Source organism: Harpia harpyja, chromosome 2 (assembly GCF_026419915.1).
Source record: "Harpia harpyja isolate bHarHar1 chromosome 2, bHarHar1 primary haplotype, whole genome shotgun sequence".
Taxonomy (NCBI): domain Eukaryota; kingdom Metazoa; phylum Chordata; class Aves; order Accipitriformes; family Accipitridae; genus Harpia; species Harpia harpyja.
Genome location: NC_068941.1, coordinates 44,078,730 through 44,091,903, shown reverse-complemented (window position 1 = coordinate 44,091,903; position 13,174 = coordinate 44,078,730).

Here is a 13,174-nt window from a genome sequence, read left to right as displayed (position 1 = left end):
TTACATTTATTTATAGCAGCAATTTTTTGGTTAGTTTAGTAGCAAGGTCGGAGATTCACTGAGTTGGGCTCCTGTATATTTCAGGTAAGTATTTGCAACTATGCCCTTTTTTATTCCCCCCCCCCCCCCCCCCAGATTCAGGACAGTAACTCTGGGCTGTATGTGTAGTAGCAATCAGGAATATTAAGCAGCTAAAATTGTTTTCTATTTTTTTTTGAGTTAGCTGTTGTACCAACCAAACTTATTTCCTGGCAGTAAGAAAGAATTTGTTATCAGAAGAACAGTAGTTTTCAAATTCACAGTATCATTTTGAACAAAGTCATATATGGGCTTGTCAAGGCAGGGCAGAAAAGCAGGAGAAGAAAAAAGAGAACTATAGACATCATTGTCATCAGTGCTTTAGGAGTCAAATAGATTGAGCCTCCCTGAATAACTGAGTTCTTGAATTATTAAAGCATCTTCTTACTTTCTTTCAGGAGAAGATGAGTGACTTACTTTAAAAAGAGATATTAAATTTGAAGTGATAGTTCTTAATGTCTTTTGTTCAATACATTAATATGATTGAGTGATATTCATTCTGTCTACTATAGCATGCTACCTTACTTAAACTATATAGAAAGAAAATTGCCTAATTTAACAAATGTTCAAATTTCCAAAACCCTCTGATTTCAGTGGTCTCCATGCCTGCCCAGGAGATTTGTCTCCCTAGGTTTCCCGTATACTTAGAGAAGTGGAAAGTCCTTACCAGAGGGTGATTTGTGTGCTCCAATTTGTCCTCTAAAAGAATGTCTCTCATTTTGCTACTAGTAGAAAGAGCCTCAGGAAAACAGCTTAAAATCAGCCTTTGTGAATAACCCATCACAACTTGAAGACCAGATTATCAAAGGTCAGGCAATTAACATACTGATTTTAGTCAAACTTAGTTATTGAACTGCTTTTAACAATGTCTTAAGTGTTTCACATCTTAACAAGAAAAATTCTTGAATGGAGCAGCTAGTGAAACCAGGAGTTTCATTTAACTAATGTGTCACTCAGCTTGGAGGTTGGCTTGTGAAATGAATTTACTATGATAAAATAAAGGCTCTCAGCCTTTATTCATCCAGGAAAGGTATCTTCAGCAACCTTCACAGCAGGCCAGATCTATTGTTTTAATATTGTACTACTTAAGATTTTTTAATCTTTCCAGGAGCTAGAGAAAAGAATAAACAGAAGAGAATAAATAAAGTAAGCAGCAAACCCACATATTTTCTTAACAATTAATGTGAGCTAGGCTTTTCGTTTATCCTAAGGTTAGGGTTTGAATATAGATTTTACAGTTTTTGGGTTTGCTTCCATACATATGGAACTAACATAACTGACTAACATGGAACTAACATGACTTCTGTTGAACACAGAGTTAAAAAAATAAAGAAAACCCAAGGAAGAGTCTGTGCTGCTTCTTTGACAGCAATCACTGAATTGAATATAAAATAACTTCCCACCTCTAAAGCAAGCAGGAGATTTGAAATATATATGTAACATAATGTGTAGAATGTACTGAATATGTATACATCAGTAAACATTGCCCCATAGCAGTGATCTGAGCCTAATATAAAATATTCTAATATTATATATCATGTTAAAGAAAGCAAAATTCCCACCTAGTAAGATGTAGAAAATTAAGCCGAGCATATCTGTGACATGTGAGTCAAAAACTGTACGAAACCATTGGACAAATATGTAAATATAGATAACAGAGTCATAGTTTAATACATTTTCTCAAATGTCTGGAACATACAGTAATAAAAATATTTGTTATAAGTTTTAAGTTTCAGCAAAGGTAGGTTGACAGCTGCAGTATACTTTTGGATCAATTTCTTAAAAAAAAAAAAGATAAAAGAAAACAAAGCAAATAAAAAAAACCCACACAGATGAAATATAGCAAAAGATGTGACTGCAGAACTGATTAAGGATATTTTGTATTTACGTAGGACATGTCTGTAGTCAATGATATTGCCACACCATGGACTCATAGCAATTTCCTTACTGGAAAAAATATTACTTTGTTCCTTTAAGTGTTCCTATGCTGACATAGACAGTGATTACTAACAGACACAACCAATAGAGGCTGGGGAGAGAAAACAGTGGACAACAGAATGGATCGCAGCTCTGCACTGTTTCATTTGTGTTTGCTGTAGACAGCACCTGGAATGCAATCATTTATGGTAGCGTAGGCGGGACATGACCCCCCTGATGTCACTCGGTTGTGCTGGTTTAAAGATTGTGCAAGTGGTGAATGTCTTTGTATGTCATTAAACAGACCCGGCATTATAATACAGAATTTCTGAATACTTAGATCATATTGAATTATAATGATATAGAGCAGCACCCAACAGCCAGTTACAGATATCTATAGGAGGGAGCATGAACAGGCTACATGTGAAGTGATACTTCCCTGGAACACTTTCAATGTTCAGGATCTTTTCCAGTCAGAGGTGGTATTTCTATATTTAATAGTCACTAATGTATCTTTTCTGCAGGTATTTGTCAAGTCAGCTTTTCAGGCCATGTAAACTTCACAATCCAAAACATCCTGTAGCAAACATCACTCCATAGACAGCATAGGTAACTTAGGCACCTGTCTTCTCTTTGCTTGCTTTGAACTTCCTGACTGATGGTTTCATGTGCTGCTTCCTCTTTTTCTAAGAGAAGAGAAAGTAAGCATTTATTCCTTAAAAGTCCTTACTAAGGAAAGCAAAACAAAGGGTATTCAAACAATAGAGAAGTATGGTCTAGAAGGTTAAATACTTGGGTCCAAAAGCTCAGTTGTAAGAAACTGTTAAGGAAATCAAATGTAACTTTCATTTGAGGCCATATACAGACATTGAAACATCACAGTTCTCATTCTTGGCAATTTAAATAGTCTTGTGCAGAGTGTAATTGTGAATGCAAATTTCTAAGAATGAGACTGAGAATTAATTTAACTGAGCTCAGGTTAAATTACTTCAACCGAGATAAGATGAATGTTGATTGACAGAGTCAAATGCCAAGTCAATTAAAGTAATTCAACCTTAACAAGAAAACATTTGTGACATATGTATTGACATAAAGTCTCTTGAAACAAGATTACATGTGTTAGCTTTGACAACACTGAATTTCAGGTATGTTCAGGACATTATGTGAGCAGGAAATGCTGACAAAACCATAGAGCTTAAGACTAAGCTTCCCTTAGTGTTCATGAAGTTAGAATCTCAAATAGAAATTGTACCTACAGAGCCAATCAGATTAAATTGTCTAGGCTGTTATAATCTAGTTTTAATGTAAAAATGGAATTGCAAACTTTAAAACAGTAAGCATGGTCTGCTAAAGAAATTTGCTTGTTTTCCTGGATCTTCAATAATAGCAACAAAGTGGCTTTTCTAAGATTCTTGTATCACAGACTTTGTATTCATTCCTCAGATTGCCAAAGCACAGCTAAAAATATAAGCTACCATTACAATGAAATAATGCAAAATGAATAACGTGAAATTACAAAGCTGGGAAAAGGATGTACTATCAGTGTATCAACCCACAGAGAAAACTACCGGGGGGGGGGGGGGGGGGGGGGGGAGCACAGCATGGTTCCACTTTACCATGCAACTAACAAACTGCCCAGAGGAAAGCTTTCTGAGCTCCAAAAGGTGAAATATGCTCATTTAAACTCTGGCCTTGTATTAAAGAAGTAAAGTTGTGAAATTCTATTACTATATAATGAAATCAAAATGCATCAAATCCTCGTTTGTAGGGATGACACATTTTTAGAAAAATAAAGCTGCCATATTGAAGGTTTACAAAGGTGCATAAAGAACACCACATATTTTAAAGAGAGAGAGGTGAATTCTATTGGCTGGAAAAAACTATTCTTAGGTTGTTTGGGTTTTTTTTTGCCAGCACACTGGAGGTATATGTTAAGTTAATGAATTTGCCTTCTTATTCCTCCATCTGTCAGCAGTAGAGTCACTGTGAGTGCAGTACTTAAACATTGAGGAAAGGATTTTTCCAGCCAACAGATTAAGGAAGAGTGTTTAAAGGTTATGTTTTCAGCTGATGAAGTAGATTCTCCGGTCAGCAAATGGAAGACAGGAGGGCTCTCATTGAATATTACTGATTGAATAGACAATGAGGAGGGGGTGGATAAAAAGAATCAGTTTGATTAAAAAAATGTTTTAGAGAAAGATGATAAAGAAGGGTCTGTTTGAATAGTGTATGGACCGGATGTTCCTCATCCCAGAAGTTCAAAACAGCTAGCTTGTGAAATCATCAGTTAGCAGCAGGGATTTGTAATGAATCTGCTAAGTTGGAGTGGCATCATATGACAGGAAAATACAGTATCTAGCTTATAAGAAAAAAACCCCATGCAACTGCAAGCTCATTCATCTATCCTCAATAGTATTCAAGACTTACGAATAAATACCAAAAGTAAGTATTCATGTAATGACTGTAAATGAGTAACTGTTGGAAAATACTGTATCAGTTTATCAAAAGGCCCAAGGCAGGGGTGTTGGACTTAGACCTTTAAAGGTCCCTACCAACACAAAACATTCTACGTTTACTTGAAATCGCAAAAGCAAAGCAGTTTAAAGAAATGGTTATGCAGCCTTAGGAAGCATCAGTCAAGCGTTTTTAAGGAATTAGTATTGTTATATGAAACACTGGTGAGCCTTCCTCTGGAATATCATGTACAAGGAATAAAGATCTTTATTTTCAGGATGAACATGGAAATGGGAAATATATTTATGAAGAAGAAACCAGAGAAGTTTTGCTGAGTTAGCATAGTAAAACAAAATCTGAGTGATCTATAAATATATCATAATGAAAAAAGATGATGCTAGTTAACAGCAGCAAGGCCAAAAACACCTAAACCAATATAGACATCAGAACAGAGGCATATAAACATCCCATTAATTAAGTTAGCCTGGAAAAGAGAAGACAGTTCCTTACCAGAATAGGAGGAATGGGACAAAGATATTGCCTGCTTTTAAAACAGATTTTAATTGTTTTAGAACAGATTAAGTAGCATTGTTGACTGATTCAAGCGATTCCTTCAGGTCTGTGTTCCTTGAAGAATCTTTATGTTGCTTAAATAGGTTAATCTTTGCTGGTAATTTTGTTTGGGTCTAAACTTAGAAATTTTTATGCAGGCCTGCATATGGAAATAAGGAAAAGTAAGGATAAGGATCAATATTGAAATATACTGAGCAGAAAAAGAAGTACATTCTTTCAGGATCAGCCAATGTGATTTTCATTATGAAATTTTATGTCTTCCTGCTTCATCTTCACCTTTTTTGAAATGTTGGGAATTACTACTGTTACATATTCTCTATTTAGTGTCAAATGAGTTCCATGTGTTTTGCTGGTGAATAAAAGAATAAGGAGATTATCATGAATATTCTGGCAAGCAGGGCTAAGATTTGTGAAGGCTTAATTATGAGCAACTTTGAAGTCATTTGGGCATCTGCATGTAAAGATGGTTATACCTGTGAAAAAGTCTTTGCAGGATCCCACACTGATTTGAGACATTGCTTAGTGTTAATCATTATAATCAGCATATAGGTCTCAATAAGAACACTTAGTTAATTACTTTGAAAACTTTTTGTGAGTCATCTGTAATTTACAGGTTTTTGAGATTATGAGATAGAAATTAGTCTGGAGTCAAAGAGGCAATACTCTGTATAAAATGAGAAACTAAAGTAGAATGACAAGCCTTGTTGGATTGTATGCTTAATTATCACTCATATTCTCCAGCCAATCAGCTCTTTTCCGACACTATTGTATTGTGGCAGACAAACTCTTTATTTTAGAATTTCATGAAAGTTGAGGGAAAAGTCTTGCATTTAGAGGGGGTATGAATCTGTATTTTAAATTTGCAGTAAGGTCTGTTGCTAGTTGTCATTTACCTGGAGGGTCCTTTTTTATTCAAACTCTGCTCAGACACTGTAGTTTTAAGCTACTTTCAATTTTTTGGTTTCTCTTTTTTATTATTATTTTATTTTTTATTTTATTCAGTTACAGTGCTAACCAGTCTAAATCTTTTGCTCTTTAAAGCATAAGAATTCCTCACAGAAACTGATAAATCTAGCGCACAGATAATAGAATGACAGAAAATTTCTGTAGATATCTAGCTAACCAGGCATATATGTCATATAGCTCATCAAATATGGAGGGAAAAGTCATGAGAAATGGAGGAGGGAAATGTTAATGGGAAAGGGTCAAAATATATTCACATCAGAAAAATGTGAAATAAGAATCATAGAATCATAGAATGGTTTGGGTTGGAAGGGACTTTAAAGATCATTTAGTTCCAACTCCCTCTGCCATGTGCAGGGACAACTTCCACTAGACCAGGTTGCTTAATGCCCCATCCAGCCTGGCCTTGAACACTTCCAGGGGTGGGGCACCCACAGCTTCTCTGGGCAACCTGTTCCTCAACCAGTGCCTCACCACCCTCACAGTAAAGAATTTCTTCCTTAGATGTAATCTAAATCTACCCTTTTTCAGTTTAAAACCATTACCCTTCGTCCTATCACTACATTCCTTGTTAAAGAGTCCCTCACCATCTTTCCTCTAGGCCCCCTTTAAGTACTGCAAGGCTGCTGTGAGGTTTCCTTGGAGCCTTCTCTTCTCCAGGCTCAACAACCGCAACTCTCTCAGCCTGTCTGCATAGGAGAGGTTCTCCAGACCCCTGATCATTTTTGTGGCCCTCCTCTGGACTCGCTCCAACAGGTCCATGTCCTTCTTATGTTGGGGGCCCCAGAGCTGGACACAGTACTCCAGGTGGGGTCTCACAAGAGCAGAGCAGAGGGGCAGAATCACCTCCCTTGACCTGCAGGTCACGCTTCTTTTGATGCAGCCCAGGATAAGGTTGGCTTTCTGGGCTGCAAACACACATTGCCAGGTTTTGTTGAGCATCTTGTCCACCAACACCCCAAGTCCTTCTCTGCAGGACTGCTCTCAATCCACTCATTGCCCAGCCTGTATTTGTGCTTGGGTTTGCCCCAACCCACGTGCAGGACCTTGCACTTGGCCTTGTTGAACTTCATGAGGTTTGCATGGCCCCACCTCTCAAGCCTGTCAAAATCCCTCTGGATGGCATCCCTTCCCTCCAGCATGTCGACCGCACCACACAGCTTGCTGTTGTCAGCAAATTTTCTGAGGGTGCACTCGATCCCAACTGTCCATGTTGCTGACAAAGATGTTAAACAAGTCTAGAGATCTCCAGCTTGGTGTAGTCTAAGAGAGCTATTTGAATGTCTGAGACAATACTGAACTCAAGAGCACAGATTTGGATGACATCTCCTACAAAATTCGGCATCTACTTTAAACTTTTTTTAACAGGCTATATGGGGCTGTAATTATGTCTTTGAGTTTGCCTATATTGAAAGTAAAAATTGCTCTCTGTTAATTTATGATCAGTAGTAGAAATTGTCAGAATGTTCATAATTACTGAAAAGAAAAAAGAAGAAAAATACACAGGTTTTCTGTCAGTTTTGTGGCTTACATCTTTGATCTCCAGTGCATCACCCAGGCATACAATAGCCCATTTCATATGGTTATCTGTGACCATAAAGTTGTATCATATTGTAGAATAAAGCTAAAAAATAACATCTTTAACAGAATTATAGAATAATTTCATTTGGAAAAGAATGTTAAGATCACCGAGTCCAGCTGTTAACCTAATACTGCCATGTCCACCACTAAACCATGTCCCTAAGCATCACATCTACATGTCTTGTAAATACCTCCAGGGATGGTGACTCCACCACTTCCCTAGGAAGCCTGTTCCAATGCTTGATAACCTTGTCAGTGAAGAACTTTTTTCTAATACCCGATGTAAACATCCCCTGGAGCAACTTGAGGCTGTTTCCTCTTATCCGGTTGGGAAAAGAGACCAATACTCACCTCTCTACCACCTCCTTTCAGGTAGTTGTAGAGAGCGATAAGGTCTCCCCTCAGACTCCTTTTCTCCAGGCTAAACAACAGTTCCCAGTTCCCTCAGCCAGTCCTCATAAGACTTGTGCTCCAGGCCCCTCACCAGCTTTGTTGCCCTTCTCTGAACACGCTCCAGCAACTCAATGTCTTTCCTGTAGTGAGGGGCCCCAAATTGAACACAGTACTTGAGGTGTGACCTCACCAGTGCCCAGTACAGGGGAACAATCACCCCCCTAGTCCTGCTGGCCACACTATTTCCGATACAAGCCAGGATGCTATTGGCTTTCCTGGCCACCTGGCCACATTTATTATGAATAAAAAGAAAATAATAAATAAGAAATAATTTATAATTTCAAGAAGGTTAAATATGGTGCAAATTCCCTTCTTGTGCATAGTATAAATTGTCATCAAGCTATTAGAACTGTCAGCTGAGCACAGGAATGAAGAATAGTCACTTCTTCCAACTGTGGAAATAAAAAACTTATGCCAAAACTCAACACAGTTAGAAACTTTTATTTACACTATAGGACTCCTTTGTCTAACTACTAGATATCAAATCAAGATCAACAGACTTTCATATAACCTGTCCAATTGTTTACAATTTTTTCTCCAGATATCTACTAGGCTGTGGGCTTTGTGAATCTCTATTTCAACACTTCAGAAATGCAAGATTGGCTTAGCATTAGTTTTTCTTGTTTATAATTGCTTTCTTGTGCAATATGCTCATGAAGTTACCAACAGCCAAGCAAAAAAAAAAATTCTTAAAATTTCCATTGAGTCCTGTTTCACTCTACTGTGGATATCAAAGTAGAAACTAATCCATTCCAGTTACCTTTATTCCATGTAAGTATTAAAAACATTGTTTTATAATGATAAATGACATAATTATCAAAATCTGAATTACAAAAACAGATTGGTCCTTATGAGCAGCTGAGTTTAACTTTCCTCAGCTGCTGCCTGATTGGAATGTATTACATTAATGTGAGTTGATACGTATGTGTTAATTACGAACTGAAAATTGAGTTCTTCGTATAGAATGGAGATACTAATCGAGCTAAACTTATACTTTCTCATTGATAACACTCATCAGATGTGTACCGTTGGACAATTTCTGTGGTCTATTGTTACTCAAAAATTACTCATTCATGGGAAATATGTAGACCAATCTCCACCTAGAGAGAAATTCTGCCTGGTCTATAAACTCTGAAGTTTTCCTGGTAAGAACTCTTTCAGGAATAGGCTTAATTCTAATTCTAGTCTACTTCACTATCTATTTCTTAGAAGCAAAAAAAAAATCTTAGTTTTTCAAAATCCCTAGACTCAAAGGAAAGATGTTTCAGTGTCTCTGTATGAAGCATTCTGTCATTGCTTTACAGTTATCTACTGTTCAACAGCATACATAAATTTGTCCTCCCTCAAAAGGCATCAAAATCAAATCTTATTCTATAGATTCAACCTCCTTTAAGATTACTGCTTTATCTAGGAGATGTAGTGAGCTGAGTGGCCTAGAATACGTGTGACCATAAAGTCATGTCATATCATAGAATAAAGTTACAAAATAATGTTTTTATTATGAGTAAAAAATAAAATGTAGTTTAAGGTAGGAGGAACATCCATTGGGAATTCTGTCTATATGAATGTCAGAGCATTAGCTGATTATGTTTTCTCAAAATGCTATGACAACAAAGCTATACACAATGAGGGCACAAAATTGTTGTGGTCTGAGCTTTTCCGTCCATCTTGAATTTGCCAAGGGCTTGGATATATAAGGGAACTGTTTTGTTGATGAACTCATTCAGCAATCAAAAAAGGGCTGAGTGCATGTCAGGGTTAATCCCTATCAATTTGTGGGGCAGTATTCTTAAATACTTACTGCAGAACAAGGGAATGGTCTTCTGCTGAAATACAGCAAGAAAAAGAAATATCAGAATGTTTTCACCTGACCAAGCTTCTCAGGAGCTCAGCAGCATCTCTTGGAGGGTATTTTTGTGACACAGTAGAAGAGACTCAAAGAAGAAAATGGTGACTTTTTATGAGGCACACAAAAACATCACATGACAATTGATAAAGGCTCTGATAAAGCATTCAGATACTATTACACCTGTACTACACAACAGTATGGTTTACCCTAGTGCCAAAAAACAAACTGAAAGACTTCCCAAGAAAAGGAACAGAAACAATCTGAGAGTTGCAAAGACAGGTAAAAGTTAAAGGTGACTAAACCCACAACTGCGCTAACTTCCCATTAAGCTTGCTTACCTAGCCTATAATATAAGGGAATATGATAGTGTTCTCTAAGTTAAACATTAAAGTTAAGTTAAATAATAGGATACAACATTCACAACTCCTGACAGGCATGGTGACACAGACTTGCATTTCACAAAACTTCTCTTTTGAGACTAAAAACACCATTATTGTAGCTTCTTGTGTTTCAGAGAGGTCTAAACTCAGTGTGACAGAAAACACTTGTAGGTCTTCTCTCAGGCACACCTATACTAGTAGGATGGAAAGGTAAGTCAGGTCTCTTGCAGAGAATAATTACTTCTTTTAAATAAATTATAAAGAAAATTGCATAGACTGTCAACCACATGTTAATCTTCTTCAATTCTGCTGCAAGTAACTGTTCCCCACAGACCATAAAAGGTTCTGATTTGACTTTTAGATGCCTGGCCATCTGTTTCCCAAACATCTTGTATTAAGTCTGAAGGAACAGAAATTTGGCAAGCACATGTAGCTTAACCTGTCCATTCATTCATGTGAGCTGCATCATTAATGGTACACTATCTATAGTCCACAGTTGTCTCTCCCTTTTACAAATCCAAAGTAATTATGCATGTGTAACATGCAGCCTGTCACACCGGGAAAGTCAATTGTTAATACTGCTTTATATTTATGTAATCTGTCTGTCAAATGATTACTCAAAACAAAAAGGGACAGAATATATGTAGGGTCTCTCTTGACAATTAATGAAACTAGGTTAAGTCCTCCTCCCCATCCCACAAAATCTTATGTGACTGCTGTTTCTCCATACATAGGTAGCCCTCTTTTCTTCAGCAAAGCTGGCTTTTAAAATGGAAGAAATACAGCTGTTACCATTGGTGCAGTTAGCTTAGAGTCGTGGAGTCCTGGTCATTGATTTCATATCCTAGATGTTGCTGTGACAGCAGTAATCAGTAACAAGCTCTTGTTATCCTCTCTGACTATTTCAGGTGAGTTTGATGCTGCAGTTAGATATAAGGCATAAAGTCACACTGAAATGAACACAATTGTTGTTGGGATTTTTCTCTTTTAAATAAAATTATTCACTTCTCTAAATGGTTATGTGACCATAAAAGCTTCATTTATGAGTTCAACAAAGCATTTAGTAGAATTGTCTGTTTACTTTCAGAAAGGGAAACAAAAGGGAAAAGTTTGAAGCCCTGAAATGTCACCATTACAATTGTATTTGGTAAATTTCATGGCATGCAGATCAAGGCTACTTTAAGGTATGGAAAATCATGTTATAATCATGGTTTGAATTAAACTAATTCTTCTTCCTGGAGCGGATCAATGCTAAAAGACCTGCAAAGTGCTAATACAAGTGGAGAAGTCTGGAAATGGACCTCTTGTTAGCACTATTAGCAGTATACCAGATTTCTTGCAGCTAAAATAAAATTTAAGGAAAAAGATAATCAGTTATGTTTCACAAACGTACCCTGAGAATTGAGGCATAACAATAGAACTGCAGATAGTGAAAAGATTCTGTAAGAACATAGGATTGGTTTAATACTTCCGAACTAGAGGATTTCTTCCATGCTTTTCTTAATGAACACGCATGTCAGATTTAAATGAGGACCATAGGAAAAAAAGAAAAAAACCTAGGAAAAATCAGCCAAGACCTGCATTTGTACATTTAAAATGTAGCCAGTAAAATGCACTGCAGAAGAAAACCAGTGCAAATATAACGTCTCTTTTTTTCATATGTTTGTTTATTAGTAACTGTCTTAAAAATTATTTTCTACAATTTATTTTGGTTTTTAGAATTGAGGACAAAGTTTTCTTAAAATGCATGAAAAGGATGCATGTCGTTATCTAATCTCGTAGGTGATGACATACATAAATTACTTAATGTTGCATTAAAAGTTTGTGAAAGTCCTGGAATCCCTACTAGCAGTTTTGTGCATTAGCAATGACACTACTTACATGTCCTTCTTGTCACCGTATGTGAGCAAGTTGTTACCTGATTGACTTAACCTTGAGATCTGATTTTTAAAAACATGGTCTGTAACACTCCTCATGAAAATCCATAATCATTACTAATAATTGATATGAAGGCTATTGTGAGTGTTCAACACAATTTTGACCTGAGAAAATGTGTAGTGATATATATGTATTTTAAGGCACTTTTAAAAGTCTTTTTTCAAATGTTTATTTGAATTAAGATCTTCTCCTAAAGGTCACATTTAGTATTTAAATTTGGTGTATACTTTGTACACCTACATTGATGAAATTTGTACACACCATATTGTCTGTTAATGTTATTTTGTATCATTTTGGAAATGCTTAAAGTTTTGAGATAAGGACTCAACACTGATCAAATATCCCTAAAATATTTTTTGGCCACTATTTTATGAAGCTTATTATCATACTGGATAATTTCCCTACTTCCTCTGGCTTCACTTCCTCATCCTTCTTCCTTGTGTGAGCTGGGATCACCTTCAAAGCAAAAGATTTCTGAGGGGCTGAACAATGGTACTATGGTACTACAGGTGTACCTGACCTCTTTTAATTCAATCAAAATAGCTCCATGATGGTGCAGGGAGGAAGGCAGGCTTGCTTTGAGCAAACCTTTCTCTCATATCTTTTTTGAAGTAACTTCTGTAGGCAGAAGCAATGAAGCCAAGGTAGCAAACTGTGCTTCAAGGGTGAAAATAGTCCTGAAGACTTGGGCCAACAAATGCTGGTGGAATTTCATAGCATCTGAAGGCACTGTCCTAGAAATCCATGCTGCATTCACAAAACCACAGTGTGGCATCTACATGAGAGATCTCTTCAGCATGGCAGAACTTATGCTTCTTTTAGGTAGTTAGTCATCACCAGCTAAAAAAAAAAACCCTTTAGACCAATTTAAGAAAAAGATATAAACACAAATCCAAATTTAAAGGTGGAAGTTGTGGATAGGCATTCTAGATTTTCATACATTTGGAAAGTAATTACTGGAGGAAAGCACATGCCTTAATTAAAGAGA